Raw genomic sequence first — 4,712 nt, 5'->3', positions numbered from 1 at the left:
TGAATCCCTGATTCACACCTGTACTGTGTGCCATAACTGGCAACTTTCATATTTCAGAACTGTAATTGAACAGTTCCTTGCAAGAGATGATGTGAAATATAGAAGGACTAGTAATTAGCTATTGGGCAGTGGGTTAAATTCAATCACTAAACCCCCCCAAAAAAAATCTGATATGAACTTTATTCCATCAGAAAAACTTATCATGGATAGTTTAATTAATGATTTGTTGTGATAACTAAAAATGGAAAGCAAAATCCCATATATTTCTATCTGCCAGATGCTGGTAACAATGCACAAGGGGTGAGTAGCCATGACATGCCATTAGCGCTGGACTATCTAGACTTTTTTTCTCACCCACCAAGACAATTTTTATATTCCAACTCAGTCAACTGTGCAGCAATAAAAATGCCACCAGGTTTTTAAAAGTTGTGTTAAACCAAGACATGCCATGCAACTTCAGTCTTTGGCCCCTCTTCAAAATTTGTAGACTAGTTTAACTGTAGTGTGTCACATCTTGCCTTTGTCCCTGATTTGCAAAAGTTCTTAAATCAGAACAAATTTGTCTTGAGAGTAAAAGGCCTGCTATTGTTACTCCTGGTCCCAAAAAAATCTAATAGTCTTAACTGAATTATGAACTTAGCCACATTTCTGCCAATCAGCTGCTGCTGATGCTTAAGACTATGAGTATCTCAGTAATGAGATGTAAACAGATCATGCCTCATTTGATTTCATTCAGACCTGGATGTCTGGCAACTACTCCCAGCCTTTTGATGGCCCACTATTCTATGCTGAAAAAATAATTTAAACTCCTAATGGAAAAAATGGAAAAATATCCCATGACCATTCACATGGTGATAATTTCCCTATTCATTGGTACTTCCTGCATGTGATAAAAAGTGGTGCAGATTTTGAAGATGTACATTCTGTACACTGAAAGGTGTTGTAGAAACGATTATATTTATTGCCAGTTCACTGAGATGCCTCTTTGTCACGTGGGGCTTCGGCTGTGATACAGCGCTTCCAGGTTTGTAGAAAATAAGTACAGTGTATCAGAGGTGTATTTCTCCCTGAGGTGATAAATCTGTGTCTGAGCTGTACCAGTTTGTATTGAAGATAAGAGTATCCAAAATTGAATATTCTCCCAGAGGAAACATTTCCTCCACACAGAAGACTTAGACATTAGGGAGATGAGTCCTAACCTAGTCTTTTCCAGGACTTTTTTCTGGGGGAATACACCGGAACAGAGTTCCTGAACCTCTTTGATAAAATTATTTTAAAAATATTTTCATGAGTTTTCAGTATACAGATTGAAAACTTCATTTCCCTCTTGAGAGTTCCTGCACCTCTCTCCCAAAAACAAAGGGGCGGAGGGAGCCCTGGTCTTTTCCCTGATAGGGCAGTTTTCTATGTGCAAGGATTTTTTAGAATGTGAAGGATGATTTGATCATGTGACAGCCAACTTTTAGCCTGGACTCCGCCCAGACACATGATCACCACAATGAGAACTGGGATACTGCACAGGTATTTCATTAGTAGGTAATCCATCATAAGTAATGCATGATAACAACCTTCAAGAGGCTATTATGTGAATACTTGAATTATTCAATGGAAAGAATGTGTAAGACCGTTTGAAGAAGTATTGTTAGAATGGTCATTTTGCTCGCCTGACTGTAATGCTGTTCAGTCATTAATGTTTTGGGGTGTTCTCCTGCAGTGCATTCTGGGAAAGTGTTATGTGCAGTCTTATCAAATGTTTGGTTGCCGTTTTGTGTAAATAGAGCATCACACGTATTTTTAATCTTTGGTATATATGAATGGATACCTGCAGCAAACCTGGTTTTCCAGTCAAGCATATCAAAGTTGAAAAATATGCTCATTGCCCTATTCACACAAAATGGTGACTTCAGCAACTGAGAGTATTGCATACATCAGGTAGGAGCACCCAAAATGTAAGGACTAAAAAGGGCCTGTTTCCAAAAGTGTATGTGAAGGAAAAGTCACTTACATGTGGGCACTTGCATGCAGGTCCAAACATACCATAAAGGATGAGCTATATATTAGCTTGCCATGTAGATGCTGGTTTGTGAAAATAAAGTCCTGCATAGCTGGTTCATTAGGAACAAGTCCAGGGTTGTTACCTGAGATCCTTGTGAATGAAGTCTGTTTGAAGGAATCCAAAGGTACAGAGTTTTTCACATTTAATTTCCGTACACATAAATCCTACGTGCTTCAGTGGTCCACTGGAATATTCTGAATTTAGGGAACTATTTGTTTAAAACTGGCTGAGTGAGTAATGCAATTTTCACAGTTCAGAGATCATTGTGGTGTTAAATTACTGTGTGTTTCCCACTATTCACATAATAATGAATCAGGAGAGAGGAAAGCTCCATCAGTTAAATGCAATTTTCTTAACTGTCTCTAAGCTGATTCACCAGTCAGTTGTCACAAGAAAAATATTGCTTTGATTTCTGTATGTTTGTAAATACACAGGTTTATATATCTATTTTTTGTGAACCGAGTAGTTGGCGGGTCCAACACCGAAATTTGTGTCGTGGATGTTGTGACTTTTTTTCTTTTTGGTTTAATTTTGCATGTGGAAAATGTTGATGTTTTGTGATTATTTCAGCGCATGTACAATGAAAGCAGAAGGAAAAAAATACACAATAAAAATACAATGACCAACAAAGAGGTTTTTTCCCTTAAAAGATTTGCTTCCTGATGAGAATAGTTAAAGTCATGGTTTCTTGCATCTTGTTACCAAATGCTGTTCCTTTCTGAGCTAGCTTTAGTTAGACGTTATCACATACATATCCTAAATTATATTGCAAGTGGGAATGATCCGTGACCCACATGTGGCCCCTGCCAATGAATTGCTCACGCCTTTGACCCTTCCTCCTAATCTTGCAAGTGTGGTTTCTCATATGGCAGATGCCCCTTCCATAGTAGTAAATGCAACCCCCCCAAAAAAAAACCGGGAGCAGCCTGCTGAATCAGAACAGTCCTATTTCCTACAGTGAACAGCAAGGTTCTTGTAGGAAACCCACAAGTGGGGCATGAGGACAGTAGTCATACCTCACCGTTTGCCCTCCAGTGACTGGTATTCAGCAGTATACTACCTGTGAGCATGGAAGCTTTACTTAACTATTGTGGCACCTGTTGATAAACCATATCCTCCATGAATTTGTCTGGTCACCTTTTAAGCCAGGCGCCACTGTCACACCTCAAAGCAGTGAATTCCAGAAGCTAAGCTTATGTCCTGATGGGAAGGACCTCTGCCACATCATAAGCAGCATCCTCTGTGATGCTTCTGGCCTGGGTAGAGCTGCTCCCTCAGTGAGATTGCATAAGAAGCAGTGCTGGCTCTATACACACACGCACACACACATGCAGAAGTAGGGAGCCCACAAGGATTTGTGTGGGGCATCTCATTTCCCTTCCCCCATTCTTTCCTTTTCCCCATCCGTGAAAGCCCATATAGCCTCTCCCTTTTTTCTACTCCCTTCTCTCCTCACCCTCCATCCAACCTAACTATCTCACCCCTTTATCAGCTTTCCTTCCTTCCCTCCTTTGGCAGCTTCTACCTGGGAAAGCTTTGCACAGTGTCAGCCACAGGGCTGAGGCGGGCCCAGTTGCACAGTGTCAGATATGGAACTGCAGCATCCCCAGTTGTGTGGTGCCAGCGTCTGAGCTGAGGCGGGCCCAGTTGTGTGGTGGAGAACTTCCAAGGGCTTGTTGGTGACACCATACCTCTGTTTCCCCCTCCCTATACCATTTCTTCTTTAGCTCCTCCTGGCAGCCCCCATATTCTCACAGGGTCGCCCCACGATTGCAGAAAAATTAAAAAAATTGGGGGTGAAACCCCCCAAAATGATAAACGGAGCACCCATCGCTTTAAGCAGTGGATTTCCTCAGAGACCATTGCCAGGCACCACAGATTACAGGCTTGGTTCTGTCAGTAAAAGGCAAGGGGAGGGGGCAGGGCCCTTCCCAGGCCTATTTTAGCCTTTGAAGGATGATTTATTGGGGCCAGGCCTAGCTAAGGTTGCCAGCTCCAGGTTGGGAAATTCCTGGAGATTTTGTGGTAGAGTCTAAGGAGGGCAGGGTTTGCAGAGGGGAGACTCTTCAGCTGGATATATTGCCATAGTCCACCCTCCAAAACAGCCATTTTCTCCAGGGCTTACAGTGGAGATCTCTGTCATCTGGAGTTCAGTTGTATTCCTGAGAGATCTTCAGGTACCACTTTGAGATTGGCGAAGATAGGCCTGGCAGTAACCTCTGGGTGACATGATATCACAGGACTTGCATGACTTACTTAGGCCTAGCTGCTTGCTACTGTTCAACAGCAGCCACCCTATGAAAGCCAGTGGGGTATAGCAATTAGCGCTTCGGAGTAGGGTCTGGGAAACCCAGGTTCGAATCCTCATCTTGCTGTGGCAGATCACTGGGTGATTTTGGAACAGCCACATACTTTCAACCTAAACTACATCACCGAGTTTTTGTGTGGATAAAAAGGAGAGGAGAATAATGTAAGCTTGCTTTTGTCCCATGGAGAAAGACGGGGTAAAAATGAGTAAATAACTAATAAATATAGCTGAAACTCAGAGGTTGATAAAAAGTAGATTGGTAAATGGCCAAGAAAGAGAGAAGGAGACGGGAAGGGGAGAAGATACGGGGGTTGCCAGGAGGAGGGGGGGGAAAGCAGCACTCGCGGG

This window comes from Gekko japonicus, unplaced genomic scaffold (genome assembly GCF_001447785.1).
Source record: "Gekko japonicus isolate JY-2015 unplaced genomic scaffold, Gekko_japonicus_V1.1 scaffold280, whole genome shotgun sequence".
Lineage (NCBI taxonomy): Eukaryota > Metazoa > Chordata > Lepidosauria > Squamata > Gekkonidae > Gekko > Gekko japonicus.
Note: the sequence above shows the minus strand (reverse complement) of the source record.